Below are 20,988 nucleotides of genomic sequence, written 5' to 3'. Positions count from 1 at the left end.
CTTTCCTGAGCTCCCCATGCTGTTTAGCCTCCTCTTGGTTTTGTGGCTCTAGCTCCATGTCCTGCCTGCTCCCCAGCATCCCACTTAGCACCCTGTGTTTGTCTTCCTGTCTGACTCTTTTCCTGACAATAGTCATGTTTATTAAGTACTTACTATGTTCCAAGTTCTGGCTATAGGCTTTACTTGAACTAGCTCAGTTAATCCTCACAATAAACCTATGGGATTGTGACTATTATCATTTCCATTTCAAAGGAGAAGAGACCGGGGCATTAGGAGTTAAGGAAATTGTTCAAAGTTATAAAACCCTAAGATCCATAGAGTCTGATTCCAGGGCTCTTAGCCACTACCCTATACTGCATCTAGTATACTGCCTAGAACATCTTGAGACTTGGTAAATATGTATTGAATGAATGAATAGATGGATAAATACACCTTTTATACTTCTTTGAAGTATTTTTAGTGAGAGAAGACAAAAGTAGTCAATATTTGAAGATTGGGAAGGACTTTAAAAAGCTTTCCTATTCAAACTCTTATTTTGTATGATGAAAAACCATGATGCATAAAGGCAAGTCATATTTACATGATCACGTTTATAGTTTTTTGACCTACCATATGCCAGAAACTGTTCCAAATGCTGTACATGTAGTATTTCAGCTAATCTTCATCTAAAGTGGATATTCTTATTATCACCATTTTAGAGATGAGGAAACCGAGGCATAAAGAGATTATCCAATGTCTCATAGCTGTTAGGTGGTGAAGCAAAGAAAAAAACTGAGGTTGGCTGGCTTCCGAGTTTATGTTTTTACCCAACACTAAGTTGGTTCTCATATAACTAGTTACTTCCAGATCTAGACTTGAGTGAATGTTATGTACCAGAATCTTCATAGCCTGTCTATACAGTTCAAAAAATACAATTATTCTAACTTTATATCAATAATTATGTGGTCTAAATTGTATAGTATACTTAATATGTATTTTATTTAATTTGAAATCTAGAGTTTCTTTATCTTTATATAGTCTACATGTCTACAAAAATTACCAAGAAAAATCATTATGTAGTTTTTAAAGTAGTCCTAAAATTTATTCTAAAGAACTTTCATTTTTAGAAAGGTTATTTATGAGTATCTAAAATTGTTAGCAGCTGTACCTAGGAGTTGATACATACATATCTATGTATGTGTACATACTTCTATATGTGTACATATATATCTCATCATAGTTTTAAATATTGGTTTATTCAAAATAGATTTAGGAAATTGCTCTGCAGCAATAGATTTTCATTAAAAACAAAACAGAATGGCACAATGACAAGGGCACCACCTTCCATTTATTTGTAGACATTGTGCTATTGTTGAAAAGATGTTAATAGCATTCTTGTTGATCCTAGATGAAATAGAATACATTCTAGCTCTCAGAAGGACGTTTGGGGACTGCATTAGTACTCTATGCTACATAGTAAATTATCCAGAATTTAGCAGCTTATATCAACACACACTTATTTTCTGACAATTTCTGTGGTTTGGGAATTTGGGCACAGCTTACATGGGTCTTCTGTTTCGGTCTCTCAGGAGACCCTACTCAAGGTGTTGGCCTGGGCTAATGTGTTGGCATCTGAACATCTGATTGGGGAAAGATTCTCTTCTTTGGATTCAGTTCCTCATGAACAGTTAACTGAGAGCCACAGTTTCTTTGCCTCATTGGCCTCTCCAACATTCAGCTTACTTCATCAAGGCATTCATGGTGAAAAGGCAAAAGAGTCTAGTAGAAAGATGGAAGTCACAATCTCTCACAGCCTTATCAGAGAAGTGACATCCCGTCAACTTTCCCATAGTTTGTTGATTAGAGCAAGTCAAGTCACGCAATCCACCCCATGCTCCAGGGGTGGGGATTACACAAGTATGTGAATTTTAGGATGCAGGGAAGATTAGGTGGTATCTTAGAAGCCTACCTATCACAGGAACAGAAATGGAAACTTTCTTTTATGAGAATAAAGGACTGAGAGACGTAGTTTAACTTTTCAGCACTCAATTTATAATTTCCTCTCTCTGTATTAATGTTTTGTGTGTTTTTTTGGGTGGGATTGATTGATTAGTTAATTGGTGGGTTTCTGCTTGCCATTAGTTTGCAGAGTGTAAAAACTAAAAGCTCCTTTAAAAGTTTTTACCATGTAGTGGGGGTTGTACTAAACATGTAGTTGAACAGCAGCAAGAAATTGTTTTTGTGCATCTTGATTTGTGATTCATAAGCCCTTTACTACTAAATGACCCTCCAAGCCCGCGTTGCATTTTATTCATTTATCTGTGGCACTCCAGCAGAGGAAGCCTGATGATCACCTGTGAGCTGGAGCGTGTGTGCCGGCCACCTATCTGTAAAGATTTTGCTAATTCAACACCCCCATTTCTAATGTCCCTGTGCATATCTGTTCTAAAGACTCCATCTTTGAATCTATAGTTATTACACTAACACTTGACCCCATTATTTTTTGTCTGGCTGAGCCAAATTATCTAGTGCATGTTTGCTGTCTCATGTTGGGAGGCTTAAGTTATATTTATGCTGCCTAGAACCAATCTGTGCTGCTTAAGAGATGGTAGTGAGAAGTCCTAATAGAAACAATTTCAGGCTTGGCCTTCAGCTATTGTGTCTGTTTTCTCTCTCTGTCTTCACATTGTCATTGCCAATGTCAGTGTCATTGTCATTATCATCTAAAAGCATGTACTCATTCTTCAATTAAACAGTAAAGTGCCGATAGTTTACTTAACCCCCAAGTAAATGGAACTAGGCATAGTCTGCACCATCTGTCCTCCTGAAAGTTTATAGTCTGAGGCAAAGCAGTACAGTTAATGAATTAACTGTAATTACACAGTTAATGAATAAATCTCTGACCATCTTAATTAGATGCTCGTTTTTTTAAACTGATATTTCCTACACTGTTTGCTATATTCTTCAATAAGAAATGATGATAAATGATATATTTGCTGGCTTGTTTTGAAAACAGAATGGTTTCTCACACATTTTGTATATTTGTGTGTGTAGAGAGAGCCTCGTATACTAACAATATACATTTATTCGTATAGTTATTCATTTATTTATTTCTGGAAATAGAACCATCAACAAGCCAAATATAATAAGCAGCCAGAATATGTTCTCTGCTTATGGTGTACTTTGGTCACAGCATGTATCCCATTTGAATATGAAAGTGACTGGGTTTTAAAGAAAAGGCGTGGTGATATTAAGTCCATTATATAATGAAGCTGTGCAATGATTGACTCTAAGACACAAGTGATTATAAGCAGCATCATTATTTTAGGTGAAAAAATAAGAATACAGCCAATTAAATTATGACACCATCATTTCATATCATTTTGATTGTAAGATGTATCCTGACTTGGAAAAGTTAAAATATGATAGAACTTAATCTCACACTGATCAGTAGTAATAACTTGGAGATGAAGAAACACTGAGTTGCTTTGTTTAAGTAATTATTGTGAATACTGACAAGTTTCCTGCTGCTTAGGATTTTTAAGTGTGGGAGGAGGCTTTCATTAAAATTTAATTTATGTTGGTTCTAGTGTAATTAATCATCACTTCCTCAAACTTTCCCACTGAATTGCTCTTGAGTAGAGAAAGAAAATGAAATCCCAAGAGCCTATAGGTATAGCCTGAAATGATCTAACACAGCTTAAAATTATAAATATAAATAAAATAGTGGTAAATATGAAAAATGATAAAATTTAAATATAAAATAATGCTTTTTATTTATACATTTTAAATAATATTAACTCTTTATAAGTGTGTTTTATATTTTTCCTTTGGCTTTGTGTATCCTAGGCACACTGCAATGTGCCTGTGAGGTTCAAATGCCCTTGGAGACTCAGGCAACCAGAGGCAATATGTGTACTTAGAGTCTTCATGACTTTTGATTACCCAAAAAATCTGACAAAAGGCCAAAAGTAAATTGCTTAATCCCGTTAAAGAGAATTAATACAAATTTTCCACATTGGACTCTATCCAGGCAATGCCCTCTTGTGAAGAGTTATGTCCGTTAGGATTTAACTGAAAATTATATCTAAATGAGAGATAACTGGAATTGCCTTGTTTGATCTTAAAAATTGCCTGTAATTGAACTGAATGCTGGTTTTCCTTCCTACCCCCCATGTGCATTAATCATGCAGCAAATTGAGTAGCACATAGTGTTCTCTGTAGAGCAGTGCATATGTGTGTCGCAGAAATATTTCTTCAGGAAGCCTTTCATTTTCTAGCAAGGATTTAAGCTGACCTGAGGTAAAAGCAGTGGCAGAGTTACACCAAGATCTGGAGTTGTTTATTTGTCCAACAGCAGAGAAGTGCTTATCCATGCATGCACAAATGTTTGAGTTATAATTCGCTGGTTTAATCTGTTTTGTGAGAGACTTTTATTTATTTATTTATTTTAATTGGTTATGAATATTCATGAGATACAAAGCTGATTGTCACCCCTCATGCCCATGATGTGGGAGTCAGATTCATACTGGCTGTATACTCATGACCACAAATTGCATTTGAACCTCATGTCCACCACCCAATGACCCCCGACCTCTCCCCCCCCACTATGTAGCCCAAGGAATGTCCTCTCCCTCTGCAAATCTGATGCAGTACTGTGGACTTTTTCTCCTTCCTTCTTTCTCTCTTAGTTCCCACTTATGAATGAGTACATGTGGTGTTTATCACTCTGTGCTTTGCTTATTTCACTCAACATGACTTTCTCCAGGCTCATCCATGTTGTTGCAAATGGGAGTATTTCATTCTTTTTTATGGCAGAGTAGTATTCTATGGTGCATATATACGACAGTTTCCTTATCCAATCATCCATCTTGGCTCCATGACTTGGCTATTGTAAACAGAGCTACTTGATTTTTAGTTTTACTTACAACACCCAAATAGACAGCCAGTAGCCTTTTTTATGCACCCAAAGACATGATCTATATACACAGCTCCTGCTTAAACTTTCCCACCCTTGATCCCACCCTACCTGATCCCCACTCTTGAAACTGCCCCCCCCCAAAAAAAAATGGGGGAATGGGAATGTCTACATGCTACAGAACATGCTTGTAAATAAAGAACTAGAAATAAGCAATTTACATATTTCCACATCTGGGAATTATTGAACAAGTCTACTTTGAGGATCCCCGGAGTGTTTCGCCACATTCATACTGTGAAAGGCTCAGATATGTCCTTGTGTGTGGAGTGGAAGCACAGCACAGAGACATGAATGTCTTCAAATTAGTAGTGAAATTATGATGATGCCTTCGGCATATTTCATAGGGCATGTCAAATGTGCTGAAAATCACTTAGAGTCCATGGAATTTATGACAAGTTTTTAGCACTTAGTCACTAACAAGCCCTTTTTTCTCCTTTCATTTATTTCTAAAGCAAAGGGCAGAAAATTGAAAATGAGTTTTAGAGTAAATTTACATTTTCATTCATTTCCCTGTACTATTTATTTGATGTGTCTTTGGAGCCTGCCCTTTTGTCCCCTACTAAAATGACATTCTGGAAAGGCAATCAAGCGTATTTTAAAAGGTCTAAGACTATATACAAAACATAACTTATTTTATGCAAACTGGTTTGACCATGCAACCAAGTAGTCTAAAACTTGTATTAGTTAATATAAAGTGAATATGGTCATCTTTGATGTATGAAAATTAAAACTGTTGTAAACATTGGTAGTAGGCCACAGTGAGTTTTCTTGTTCATTCTAAGTTCCCACATACTGTGGGTTGAATTATAATCTGCCTCTCATTTTATTTTATTGGTTGAAAATTTTTTAATTTGTTAAAGTGTTATATACTATATCTCCATGTAGTTGCTGAGCACTTGGATAAGTTTGCTCCTTAAGTATAAAATGAAGCCCAAAACTACTCCATGAAAGATTAAAAAAGGGAACAAGAAAGAAGAGAGAGATGTGGGAGGGAGGGAGAGGAAGGAGGGGGAGAGAGAGAGAGAGAGAGAGAGAAAGAGAGAGAGAGAGGGAGGGAGGGAGAGAGAGAGAGAGAGAGAAAGAGAGAGAGAGAGGGAGGGAGAGAGAGAGACCAAGACCACCAGGATGCAGAGGCATATATGATATTCATGATATATGTCTGAAGCCCTTAGAATAGACTAAGCATTTTAAAAAATAGGAACTTCCTAAACAGAGTTTGTTGTTCTAAACACTGGCTTTGAAGTTTGACTACCCTGGGTTTTGAATTTGGGCTCAGACACTTACGGTGTGATTTTCTGCTAGTTACTTAGCCTTTTGGGGCCTTAGTTTTATCATATATGTGAAGGGAGAATAATAGAATTTGTTTGATAGGGTTATTGGGAAAATTAAGAGAGATAATACATGCAACGCAGTTGGCATGATACCTAATACAAAGGATTGGCTCAGTTGATATTGGACCTCCTGGTACCATTTCAGTGTGTTCAATATTTTTTAAATGGGAGGGCAGAGAAACTGATATAGTAATGTATACAGTATTTTATAAAAAGAATTCACCTTCTTTCTTTAGATTTATAATACGGAATATATCGCTATCTCAACCATAATGTAACATTCTGTGCATCTGGAATTTTCTTTTAATACTTTCACACTCATATTCAATTAGTCATTTCTACTCGCCAGAATAGAGATTATCTACTAGATACTATTGTTGAGTCTTATGCAAAATATTTTAAATACGTTTTTCTTTGTTTTAGTTTAGAAAATATATTATATTTTACAATACTTCTACTTTTTAATTACAATCATTTCTAGCCTATAAGTAGGTTAAAGAATTCAGACTTTTTTTTGACATGGACAGTCCTAAGAACTTTTGATGAGCTTAAGTTTATTAATGTCACAAGATAAATTCACGAGTCAGATTTTCCAACAGCGATTTTAAAAACAGCAGTTACTGGAATCTCAAAGATAAATAAACTTATTGTTTATTCTTGTATACATCCTGCATGTTACAATATGATCATACAATACCCAGTTAAGTCCAAAAGTCCAGTTAGCAGACAATTGTAATTAATTTATCAGTATGTAATAGAATTTTAGCTACACACAGACAAGAACTGTTGTAATTCCAACTTGGCCTTCAGTTTCAGAAACTTGAAAATAATTATTGGACAGAATAGAAATCAGATGCTCTTTTATTTCATTTTTGGTTTCACACTCAGTATGAACATAATTTTCTGTAAAAAAAATAATTTTATAGAAAGAGGAGCTAAGACAGATTAACTTACTAATTCATTTCCATCTACAGAGTCAGTGTCCAAAGAAACTTCCCTCTTAAGTATTTTTCCCTTTTGGTGTGTGTCTGTTTGTGTGCATGTGTGTGGAGGATGTATGCATGTGTGATTTCCCAAATCAGAAGCTTCTTGAGAAGCATAGTGAATGGTTTAAACTTCAGACAGTAAATTAGATTACTTGTTTCTAGTAAAGAGCCTTATCCACATATTAATAGTCTCACTTGGCTAAGACTCTAAGATATAAAAAACTCAGCTGCTTGATTTCGGGTTTAGTGGTAGAGCCGGCAGTTGTACTTAATAACTTATCTCTCAGAAAAGAAAGGTTCAGATTGGCAAAGATTTATTTATTATTTTAAATTTCTGTTTAATGGCACTAATTTGGTGTAATCACAGTATCAATTTTCACCTCAGCAACCACAAAGAAGTCTCATGTGGAGACTTGAGTTAACTGATAGCCATATTACAATTTATTCCAGTGAGGTTTAGTTCCTTTTAAAAATGAGAGCTTTGTAGAGTCTGGCCCGTGGCTCACTCGGGAGAGTGCGGTCCTGATGACACCAAGGCCCCGGCTTCGGATCCCATATAGGGAGGGCCAGTTTGCACACTGGCTGAGCATGGTGCTGACAACACCAAGCCAAGGGTTAAGATGTCCTTACCGGTCATCTTTGAAAAAAAAAAAAAATAACAGCTTTGTTAGTTGGTTGCTGCCTCATCCCTTACCATAACTTTGTTGGCTATTACTATTACAACATAATTATTATTAAGGTGATTATTATTATTTCCAAATAAGGATAAGATATAAGCATGTGTTAATTATTTCCTTCTTCCATTTCTACATTAGATTATTGGGAGCATCTTACACAGGAGTTTTAGATTTCCGTATACACTTCTATGTAGTCATATGTATATATTAATGTGTAATAATTTAATGAATGCATAGTTTGTTATAAAGCACATGTGTGATAAATATTATTGTATAGAATTTTTATTATTCCTTATACTAGTAGAGTTATAATACTAACCACATAGATGAATTCATAACATTAAAAGAGCATATGATACAACTCTACTGTGCTGAGGAAGAATTGCAATTTTTGGCACATCTCCCATTGACTCAAAGCAGAAAGAAAGGCAACTTTCATTACAATATTGCTTCATTAGATACTGTATTGATAAAACTCCTGAGAAAGTATGATGTTCAAAACAAGTATAATTCAAAGATTTGCATCTTATTTTTTATGTTTGAATCTATTTCAACTTTTTTTTAAAAAAAGTTATGTATTATATGCTTTGAAACTTGTATTTTGGAAAAATGCCACTAAAGTGGTAGGCCAAATTTAACACTTTTATTTTCAGCCTTGAGAAAAATTATGCAGGCAGGTTTTATTGTACATTTCACCTTCTCTTTTGCTCAGTTTTATGTGTAGTGATTTATCTTGTGTGTAGAAACCTCAAAGATTAGAGAATATTTTGGAAAAAAAATTGGGCTAGATAGCTAGCTAAAAGTTCAAGTTTAGAGATTTAAGTAAATTTGTACTTTGAATCAATGTGACTTTTAGCCATCCATAAATGATTTTAAAAAGAAGTCAAAAAGCTTATGACCTTCTCTACATCTCAATTTTTAGAACAAGACTTTTGACTTGAAATGCTTTTTATTCAGGCCTTGAACCCAGAATACCACTGAGCATGGAGTTTCTTTTTAAAGAGAAATATGCACATGGAATGTTGTTGCTACAGAAAAGATTATGCAAACATCTCAGCTTTGCTCAAGACATCCAAGTTCACAGAAAACTATTTCTGACTTCAACGGCTACCCAGCTTTCTGTTTTAATGATGACCAAACCATGTTTGGTAGACTTAATTACAACAGCACAAAGAACATTTCTGAATCTGTAATAAGATTTTTTTTTTTTTTACTTTTGCTCATGTGAAGGGAAGGCACAGTGAACCCCGTTACTAATACAATGATGTCACTCTCCTGTCCACTAATGTCCCGATGCTTATGTCGATGCTTATGCCAGCTTTCCAGGTGCATTCCTCATGGTAGGCAGAAAAGCAATGAAGATCAACTTTCTGACTTCTTGTCCTTATTAAAACATGATTTTTATGGCTTCATTATAATCCAAAAGTCAAGTATTTTGGGTCTTTCTAAGGCTGTTGCCATGCTTTAAAAGACTGGCGAAAGAGACTATTGAGGAGCGAAGTTTTCCAACAAGATTCTCTCTTGAAGATGAAAGCCTTGATTGTGAGTTGAGTCAGGCACCATTACCTGTTGGAAATAATTTTATTGTGAAATTTGCCACAGATAGGAATTATTTAACGACAACAAAATCACAAATGTTAGCCACAGTGAGTCATGAGGGGAGGGCAGGGTTTACCATAAATACTTTCTTATTAGTAAACTCTCCTCTTGAAACATTGGGTCCAATTCAAAGCATACGTTGGTTCACTATGGAATATGATGCAAAGGCTCTTGCTTTTACTTCACTTTCCTTCCTAGGATGGAAGGCCAGGGTCGAGCCACTTTCCCACCACATTGCCAGAGAATTCAGTTGTAGTTATGAATCATAAGATGTGGGAAAACAGGAGATATCTGCTGGAAATGTAAGCAGAGAATTCAATGAAGACATTCAGCAAATGAATAGATATGCAGAATTTGAGTTTTATATGAGAGACAGCTCCATCTAAAACTAAATACTGACATCTAACTTTAAACTTTAAACCAAAGAAGTTGCTATAATTTCCAACTGTTCTTTATTAGTAAAGTTAAGAAAACAGTTATCTACATTTTTGAGCTATTCACATGGAGGCAAAAAATAAAAATAACCTGCTATGAAGTATGAAATGGACTTATTTTGAACCAAAAAAGGTCTTGTTGGTAAACCCTTCCCATTCTCTTTCCTAATCATACAATTTCAGCAAGGGGAGAGAGGCTACAGAGCAAGGTAGTAAGACATCTGGGAGCTATTTTTAGGTTGAGTAAAACTTCTGAGAGAGTATTTTGAGAAGGTGGCCAGAGAGGAAGACGTATAGGAGCCAAAGGTCAATAGAAAAGAGTGGAACCTGTTTCCAAACCACTTTATTTTACAAGCACAGGCAATGTTTTGGGGAAGTACACCCTGGATATTTACACCTCTTAGACAGTTCCCCTATTGTATGTTCTTTGCCTTCTCAATAAGAACATACAAATGTATTTTGCAGACCACTTTATCACTGGAGTAGATGTATGTATGTTTGTATGTATGTATTTATTTCTTATTTTTTTATCGGAGCATAAATGATTATACATATTTTGGGAGTAAGCATTGACTACTCCCAAATGTATAACATTTGATGATAAAATCAATATTATTAGCATATTCATTATTACAAATCATAGTTTTTATGCCCCTTACCCAGTCTCTCTCTAACCCCCCTTTTCTTCTCCCCCTCCACATCTAGTAACCATAGATTTGTTCTCTCCTTCTGAAAATTCAACATATTATTGTAGTCCTTTCTTTCTTTTTGCTTCTTCCTTCCTTTCTTTCTTTCCTTCCTTCCTTCTTTCTTAGCACCCACTCATGAATGAGGACACGTGATATTTCTCCTTCTGTCTGGCTTATTTTATTTAACGTAATTTTCTCCAGGCTTATCCACATTGCTGCAAATGACAGACTCAAATGGCTGTGTAGTATTCCATAGTGTATATATACCACACATTTTCCTTATTCAGTCATCCACCAATGAACTTTTAGGTTAGTTCCATATCTAAGCTATTGTAAATAAAGCTGCTATGAACATGGGTACGTAGGTATTCCTTCAAAAAGATTATTTCCATTCCTTTGGGTATATACCCAGAAGTGGGATTGCTGGATCATAGGGTAGTTCTATCTGTAGTTGTTTGAGGAACCTCCATACTGTTTTCCATTAATGACTGCACTAATTTACAGTCTCACCAACAGTGTAGAAGAGTTCCCCTTCTCCACATCCTCGCCAGCATTCATTATTCTTGGTCTTTATAATAATGGCCAGTCTAACTGGGATGAGATGATATCTCAGTGTGGTTTTGATCCGCATTTCTCTGATGATTAGTGATAAGCATTTTTTCATTTACTTGTTGGCCATTTGTATATCTTCCTTTGTGAAATGTCTATTCAACTTCTTTGCCCATTTTTAAATTGGATTATTTGTTTTTTTACTGTGAGGTTGTTTGAGTTCCTTGCATATTCTGGACATTAATCTCTTGCCAAATAAATAGTTTGCAAATAATTTCTACCATTCCATAGGTTGTCTTTCTGCTCTGTTTTTTGTTTCCTTTGCTGTGCAGAAGCTTTTTAGTTTGATATAATCCCATTTGTTTATTTTTTCATTAGTTGCTTGTGTTTGGGGGCTGTAATTCATAAAATCTTTGCCCAGTCCTAATTCCTAAAGTGTTTTTCCTATGTTTTCTTTTAGCAATTTTATGGTTTTGGGTCTTATACTTAACTCTTTAAACCATTTGGAGTTGATTTTGGTATATAGTGAGAGATACAGGTCTAGTTTCATTCTGCATATGGAAGTCCAATTTTCCCAGCACCATTTATTGAAGAGGCAGTCTTTCCCCCAGTATATGTTGCTGTTGCCTTTGTCAAAGATTAGTTGGATGTAAGTGTGTGGACTGATTTCTGGGTTCTCTGTTCTGTTCCATTGGTCAGACTGTCTGTTTTTAATGCCAGTTTGACGCTGTTTTGGTTACAATAGCTTTCCAGTATAATTTGACTTCAGGTAGTGTTATGCCTGTGGCTTTATTTTTTTTTGCACAGGATTGCTTTGGCTATTCATGATTTTTTGTTGTTCCTTATGAATGTTAGGATTATTTTTTTCTCTTTCAGTGAAGAATGTCATTGGTATTTCGATGAGGATTGCATTAATCTGTAGATCGCTTTGGGTAGTATGGATATTTTCACAATATTAATTCTTCCAATCCAAGAGCATGAAATGTCTTTCCACCTTTTTACATCCTCCTTAATTTCTTTCAGTAGTGTTTTGTAGTTCTCATTCTAGAGATCTTTCACCCCCCTTGGTTAAATTCATTCCTAGGTATTTTATTTTATTTTTTTTGTGACTTATTATAAATGGGTTTGCTTTCTTGATTTCTTTTTCTGCTAGTTTGTTATCTGAGAATAAAAACGCTACTGATTTTTAGGCGTTGATTTTTTATCCTGCAAAATATCCTAACAACCGAAATTGTTAATCAGCTCTAAGAGTTTTTTTGTAGGGTCTTTGGGATTTTCTATATATGGGATCATGTTATCTGCAGACAGGGGCAATTTGACTTCAGCCTTTCTAATCTGAATGCCTTTCTCTCTCTCTCTCTCTCTCTCTCTCTCTCTCTTCCCTAATTGCTCTGGCTAGTACTTCTAATGCTATGTTAAATAAGAGTGGTGAGAGTGAGCATCCGTGTCTTGTTCCTGTTCTTAAGAGAAAAGCTTTCAGTTTTTCCCCATTCAGGATGATATTGGCCATTGGCTTGTCACATATGACTTTTATTGCATTGGGATACTTTCCTTCTGTAACTAATTTGCTGACAGCCTTTATAATGAAGAAACATTAAATTTTGTCAGATGCTTTTTCTGCATCTATGGAGATAATCATAAGGCTCTTATCCATGATTTTGTTGATGTGATATATCATATTTTTGACTTGCATTTTTTTTTTGTCTTTTTTGTCTTTTTCCGTGTCCGGCAACGGATCGCAACCCTCAGTGTTGCCCCCGTACTGGACCGGGGACCGGCAACGGGATTGCAACCCTCGGTGTTGCTCCCGCGCCTCGCTCAGCCAGTGAGCGGGAACCGGTCTGTATGTGGGATCCGAACCCTCGGGTGGGAGCGCCGCCGCGCTTCCCAAGCGGCGCACTATCCAGTGCGCCACCGGGCCGGCCCTGACTTGCTTTTGTTGAACCATCCTTGCATCCCTGGGATGAATCCCATTTGATTGTAATTTTTTTGATATGTTGCTGTATTCTGATTGCTAATACTTGGTTGAGTATTTATATGTCTATGTTCATCAAGAATATTGGACTATAGTTACCATTTTTTGTTGTATCATTGTCTGGTTTTGGTATCAGGTTGATGCTGGCCTCATAAAATGAGTTTGGGAGAGTGGCCTCTGTTTCAATTTTTTGGAATAGTTTGAAGTTAATTGGTATTAATTCCTCTTTAAAGGTGTGAGACAATTCAGCAGTACAGCCATCCAGCACTGGCCTTTTCTTTGTTGGGAGACTGCTGATTACTGCTTCAATCTCACTGTTTGTTATTGGTCTGTTCATATTTTCTCTTTCTTCTTGGTTCAGTCTTGGTAGCTTGTATGGGTCCAGAAATTTATCAGTTTCCTCCAGGTTTTCATATCCATTGGCATTAGTTGTTTATAACAGTCTTTAATGATTCTTTTTATTCCTTTGGTATTGGTTGTAATGCCTCTTTTTTCATTTCTGATTTTTGTTATTTGGGTCTTCTTTTTTTGTTGTTAACCTAGCTAAAGCTTTGTCTATTATATTCATGTTCTTGAAAAGAAAAGTTTTTGTTTCATTAATCTTTTGTATCATTTTGGGAGTCTCTATTTCATTTAGTTCTGTTCTGATCTTAATTATTTCCCCCCATCTACTATTTTTAGGATTAGATTGTTCTTGTTTTTCTATTTCTTTGGTGTAGTGTTAGGTTGTTTATTTTAATCTTTCTATTCTTTTGAAATAAGCATTAATTGCAATAAATTCCCTCTTAGGACTGCTTTTGCAGTATCCTACTGATTTTAGTATGATGTTACTTTATTTTTGTTAGTTTCAAGAAATTTTTTGATTTCTTGTTTAATTTCTTCTTGGACCCATATGCCATTTGGAGCCTGTTGTATACTTTCCATGTATTTGTGCAGTTTCTAGAGTTTTTCTTTTTATGAATTTTCAATTTTAATCCATTGTGGTCTGAGAAAGATACTTGAAATGATCTTGATTTTTTAAAATTTGCTGAGACTTGATTTGTGACCTAACATGTATTCTGTCCTGGAAAATGTTCCATGTGCTGATGAGAAATATGTATATTCTGTAGTTGCTGGATGAAATTTTCTGTTGATATCTGCCAGGTCCAATTGGTCTAAGGTGTAGTTTAAATACTGTGTTTCTCTGTTCATTTGTTGCCTAAAAGATTTGCCCAATGTTGAGAGAGGGGTGTTCAGGTCCCCTACTATTATTGTATTGGGGTCTCTTTCTTTAGGTCTAATAGTGTTTGCTTTACACATCTGTGTGTTTTCCTGTTGGGTGCATAGATATTTATGATTGTTATGTCTCCTTGCTGGATATTTCCCTTTATCAACATGTAGTAGCCTTCTTGGTCTCTTTATGGTTTTTGGTTTAAAGTCTATTTTATCTGATATAAGAATAGCTATTCCTGCTCATTTTTGGTTTCCATTTGTATAGTCTATCTTTTTCTATCTTTTCACTTTTAGTCTGTGTGTGTCTTTACAGGTGAAGTGAGTCTCTTGAAGACAGTATATAATTGGGTCTAGCTTTTTAATCCAGTTGAAAAGAGATAAAGTTTATTTTACTAACATACATAAAAATAAAATTAGCTGTTAAATTCATGTCCTATTGTAAGAGTACTTGCAGGACTATTTCACCTCAATGTTCCTTTGCAAAAGAAGTAGAAATCAATAGTCTATAGATCCATTTTAAGAAATAAGTCACTGATGAACATATTTATTACTTTGCAACACTTATTTCATGTTGTATATTTTTAGAGCATTATATAATTTAATTTCCATATTACTGACATTTGTAGAATTTTACTGCAGTGTGTTTTTACATGACTTTTAAAGTATTTGTTAAAACTTAAAATCTTCCTGGATTTTTCAAACTAATAGGGTTTTAATCCAGTGAGCATTTGTACATGTCTGTCAGTATATGGAGCAACTGAAGGGTTTTCCATTTTCTTACATTTAGCTTTCTTATCCAATATTAGTTTTTTCATGCATCAAAAGTAACTGGAACTGCTGAAGGATTTACCATATTTTTTACATTTACAGGTTTCTCTCCATTGTAAGTCTTTCATGCTTCCAAATTGAATTGGGGTGGTGAACCAACTGAAGTCTTTACCACGTTATTCACATTCATAGAGTTTTTCTCCAGTGTGAGCCCTTTCATGTATGTGAAATGAACTGGAGCTGTCAAAGGCTTTCCCATGCACCTTACATTTATAAGGTCCAGTGTGTACTACCATGTGACTTTGAGCACTTGAGAGAGAAACGAAGGCTTTCCCACATTCCTTACATTCATAGGGTTTCTCTCCAGTGTAAGTCCTTTTATAAATATGAAAGGAGAGGAGATAACCAAAGACTTTCCCATGTTGCTTATGATTATATGACTTCTCTCCATATTCCTGATACTTACGTGGTTTCGGTACAGTGATGTGCCTGTTAAGGGATGAATGACACATGATGGCTTTTTCACACAAACTACATTCATATGCTTTTACTCCAGCAGAATTTTTCTTGTTCAGGTTAAGATTTGGAATCTGGCTGAAGGTTTGTCCACAGTGATGCCTTTCTTTACTTTCACCAACTTTCTCTATAATACAATTGCTACAGAAGCCAAGTTTGTGCAGATTTCCCCCATGACATCTCTGTAGAGTTTTTTTCTGGGAATGATTCAGCATAGCCCATTCCTCCAGGGTGAAGTTGACAGCCACATCCTCAAAGGCCACTGACTCCATTTCCCAGTTATGGGTGACCTGGATGGCTCCCATGGGTCTGTGCAGGTCAGACAGCAATGGTGGCAGAGCATCCGGAACTCTGGTAACAGAGCAGAAATCCTGTATTTATTTATTTAAAAGACAGGGAAATACATAGTGTGTTGAATAAAAGAGCCAGAAACAAAGTTAGGCAGGTGAAATTTATCAGCAAAATCTGACAGTCCCATCCTAAATTCAAGTCAGTATCAATACTCAGGATTTTCATCACATCGTAATCCATTAGCTAGTTGTTTGGGTTGGCTAGCAAAATATGTGATACTACTTTTGAATAGAAAATGTACTACTTCCTATTTACAGTGTACTTCTATACATGTAGGAAGCCATGTGTAGATATCAGTTTACTCTATTGACTACAAAAGTAAAGAGTTAAAGGTTTGTATCAAGTTTCCTATAATACAACCAGGTAATCAAAAGTGAGGGAAAACTAGCTCAAAATTCATTCTAAGTGACTTGTTTGGGGACTGGTTTCTATTCTAACAAATAAACAGCGTAGACAGTCTTGTCCAATAACAGTGTGTCTTGAGTAATTGAAAAGATATAGAATCTAAACGGTGCTGGTAACATCACAAGCCTAGTCGCCCTCCCCACAAAACTCTTTACAACCATAGTATATTTAGGTCAGTCAAGTACATCTGCTAAAAATGAAGGGATTGTGAACACACCGTATGCTATGCCCAGTTCTTTGTTAATCCATTTGCCTTGTGATGTGCTTCCACTGAGGCAAAAACCAGAAGGGAAATGGAGAGGAGTTGGATTTTAGGCAGCTGGTTTTTGTTTATCTTAATGACTCTTGTTACATACATAGCATGTGTTTATCACTGAAAAATTAGAAAATACTGACAGGCTGAAAGAAACACAAATCAGAATAAAAGGTCTAAGGCCACCGTCCCGAGCCAGCAGCGTTTGACATCATCCTGCGTGTGGCGCCCCTGCTGCTGGGGCTGGTGATTGGAGGAAACCCCGTGTCTGCGGAGCGGCTGTCGCCTGTGAGCAACGAGATCCAGGGACAGAGTCTCAGCGTCTCTGTTGCTGCTGTCGCGCTGAGACTGCTGAGCCCCTGTCCGTCCGCCGCCTCCCACTCCGGACACAGAACACCCAGTCATGGATAAAAACGAGCTGGTGCAAAAGGCCACATGCTGAGCGATGTGATGATAAGGCAGCCTGCATGAAGTCTGTAACTCAGCAAGGAGCTGAATTATCCAACGAGGAGAGGAATCTTCTCTCAGCTGCTTATAAAAATGTCATAGGAACCCATAGGACATCTCGGAGGGTCATCCCAAGTATGGAGCAAAAGATGGAAGGTGCTGAGAAAAAACAGCAAATGGATCGAGAATACTGAGAGAAAACTGCGACCGAGCTAAGAGATATCTGCGATGATGTACCGTCTCTTTGGGAAAAGTTCTTGATCCCAATACTTCACATGCACAGAGCAAAGTCTTCTATTTGAAAATAAGCAGAGACTACTACCGTGACTCGGCAAGGTTGCTGCTGGTGATGACAAGAAAGGGATTGTGGATCAGTCACAACAAGCATACCAAGAAGCTTTTGAAATCAGCAAAAAGGAAATGCAACCATGCATCCTATCAGATTGAGTGGCCCTTAACTTCTCCATGTTTTATTATGAGATTCTGAACTCCCCAGAGAAGCCCTGCTCTCTTGCAAAGAGAGCTTTTGATGACGCCGTTGCTGAACCTGATACACATTAGTTCGTATCTGTTGCTTATAACAAAATACACAGAAGTGGGTGATTTATAAAGAAAAAATTTATTGCTTACAGTTTCAGAGGCTTGGAAGTCCAAAGTCCAGGGAACACATCTGGTAAAGACTTTCTTTGTTGATGACTTCAGTGATGGCAGAGTATCACATTCTGAAAATAGCAGAGGAGAGAGAGAGACAGATAGACTCTCTTCTCTGTCCTTTTGAAGCCCTCAGAACCACACTCCTGACCATCATTTTTAACCCATTCACTAGGGCATGGTCCTACAATCCAATCACCTCCTCAAGGCCCCACCTTTCAATTACCATAATAGGATTTCCCACTCTCTTAACAGTCACAGGGGATCAAGTTTCTAATACATAAAACTTGGGGGACACAATTCGAGCTTCAGTGAGATTTGGGGGAACATAATTCAATCCACTACACCTCAGACACCCAAGGGGATGAAGCTGAAACAGGAGAAAGAGAGGAAAAGTAACCAGCCTTCCAACTTTTGTCTGCCTCATTCTAAAATTTACACAGTAGAACATTTGTCATCCATGCTGTCCCACAAATAGTTTTTTGTTTACATTTATGACAGTTTGTGTTGTTTCTATTTAAATTTCTGTATTTTTCATGTGGTTTTTATGTTTAACATTAGGGGAGTAGAGACAGTTAACATTTAGGGAGTTCTCTGTTTTCATCTTGAGGTGGCCAATATGGGGATGTGGAATTTTTATGCAAGTTAAAAATGTTTGGCATAGTACTTTTGGTACATTGTGGCTTCACAAGGGCCAGTGTTAAAACTGCTTCCATGTTCTAAGCAAAGAAAACTGCCTACATATTGGCTTGTCTGGTGGGGAATAAAAGGGATAATTGGTTCCAGTCACAGATGTGTTATCGTGGGTACTTTAATGTCCGGAGCACTCAGAAGGCTGTGGTAGAAACGGATATCCCTTGGACTCTACATGTCAAGCCACGTGTATCTGCAGAATACTCAATCTCAGTGTGCACACCTTTGACTACAGCTGCAGAAGTGTTCCTTTAGACAAAGTTGTGACACAGCTTACTCTGGATAAGGGCAGAAATGGTTCACATTCCATTATTTGTAAAGTTACCTACTGTTTGCTTTCTTTTGCTATGTTCATTTTATTTGTATTTAAATGTTTTACACAACCTAAGAACAAATGTAAAAGTAAAGGTGCAGTAAAAATGAATTGCTTGATATCCATTACTTCACGTATATCAAGCACAGTAGTAAAACAAACAAAAAAAACCATGCATTTAACTTTTTTGGTTTTTTTTAGCTTTTCTGATTTTTTTTTTATACTTGCCTAACATGCATGTGCTGTAAAAATAGTTAATAGGGAAATAACTTGAGATGATCGCCAGCTTTATTTCATGTCTTATGAAATTTGCATGAAAAATCCAAGCATAATTGTTAAGAACACGTGTATTAAGTTCATGTAAGCGGAATAAAAGTTTTATGAATGGACTTTCCAACTACTTTCTCTACAGCTTTTCATATAAATTAATCTTTTGGTTCTGAAACTTCTGTAAAGGATATTGTATATTTTTGGAAATTTATTCCTTATTCCCTCTTGGCAGCTAATGGGCTTTTACAAAGTTTAAGTACAAAGTTTATCATAACAATGAAAATACTACTAATGTAACTACTGTTCCCAACTATGTCCCCTCTGTCCTTGCCCCTTCAACCTGGCCTCCCAAAAGTTTTGTTTATTTATTTATTTTTTTGTTCTGGGGGAGGGGAAGATTGGAAAAAATATGTTTCATTTAAAATTTTTGTATATCGCATTTTCTCATTTAGGAAGCCCTAATGTTCTTGTCCCGTCGTGACACTGGGTAGCATTAAGTTTTGTGTTTCCAAATCATTTTTGGTTTTTAAGAATTTCTTGGTACTCTTACAGCCTGCCTTTGATTTGGGTCCTTTATTCTATTTGTCAGGTGCACAAGATTACCTCCCCGTTTTAGCCTTCTGTCTTGTCCCCAGTCATTCCTACTGGGTGGCCATGTAGTTGGAAAAAGGCCTCATGATCTTTCTGGCTCCACTCAGCATCTGAGATACCCTGTTTCCTTTGCTTGCATCCCACAGACCATTTCCCTCATCCTATTTACTGCAGCAAATCTCTCTTTAGTTGATGAAATTGTGTTTATCTCCCTGTAAACCCTACCTATCCTGAGTGGTCTGTCATTGTCTGCCTTTAAAATTCATCCATTCTTCTTCTCTCTATATAATGAAGGGGTTAATTTATACCCAAAACTCATTGCTCACTTTAGAGAATATTTCCTTAGTATTTTGCAGAAAACATCAAACAAAAATGCCATTTAAAAGAGGTGTGTTTTTTTTTTTCTTTTAGAATGTAAGCTCCTCAAGAGCAGGAACAATGTCTTCTGTATGTTTTATTGTGCCTAAGACACTATAAATGCTCAATACATATTGGCAATGGAAAAAAAAAGAAATACAAATCACCTGTTATCTTGCAGTGACAACCATAACTATTCTTGACACGGTTTTAATAAACTCACCCAGGGGAGGTACGAATTTATTTTTTAAAAATAGAGTCATTTTATATATGGTATTTCAAGATATGTTTTTTTATCTGAACTATATTCTATGAACATCTTTTCATGACAAAAAATATACTTTGCCACCCCATTTAATAGCCATTTTGAATTCAATTGTTCAATGTACTCCACTTTACCCAATCGTCTACTGCCAATAGAGGATCTGAAATCTAAATGCCGAGCATTTAGATTTCTAACCAATTGTCTGGATAATTAATAATATTGCAGTTAACATTTTTGTAAGTAAATTTACCTATATCTCTCCTTAATTATTTTTAGTTAAAATTTTTGGAAGTCAAATGTCTGGATCAAAGGTAATGTACAGAGGTCCAAAGACCTCTTCAGACAATCTGTGCTAAATTAACGTATACCCATATTATCATGGTGGGCGAATAACCACTGCTCAACACACAGAAATACACATACAGAAATACACACACACACACACACACACACACACACACACACACCCCTTTACATGCATTGGGAACCATCATTTAGAAATCCATTAAGTATTTATCCTTTTTGGATATAAAGTTATAGTGAATTCTCCCTATGCAGCCAATTCTAATAAAGGAAAATAGGCCTAAGTAAATTCTTCATCAAAACACATTTATTAAAATTTTTCAGGATGTCTAGTTTGTGTATAGTGAAAATCTATTCAATGCAGATTTCTACCAGGAAGACTAACAACAGAACAGG

General features: G+C 36.2%; 1 protein-coding gene and 2 pseudogenes across 4 annotated transcripts in view; 2 read left to right on the top strand and 1 right to left on the bottom strand.

Annotated features, from left to right (window-relative positions):
- Positions 1 to 20,988, top strand: part of ANGPT1 (angiopoietin 1) — a 253,373-nt gene that overhangs the window by 25,512 nt on the left and 206,873 nt on the right. The window lies entirely within an intron of this gene.
- LOC103588164 lies at positions 15,354 to 15,965 on the bottom strand (annotated as a pseudogene).
- LOC103588155 lies at positions 17,067 to 17,710 on the top strand (annotated as a pseudogene).

This window comes from Galeopterus variegatus, unplaced genomic scaffold, assembly GCF_000696425.1.
Source record: "Galeopterus variegatus unplaced genomic scaffold, G_variegatus-3.0.2 Scaffold28, whole genome shotgun sequence".
NCBI lineage: Eukaryota > Metazoa > Chordata > Mammalia > Dermoptera > Cynocephalidae > Galeopterus > Galeopterus variegatus.
This window is presented reverse-complemented; position numbering and strand designations above follow the sequence as displayed.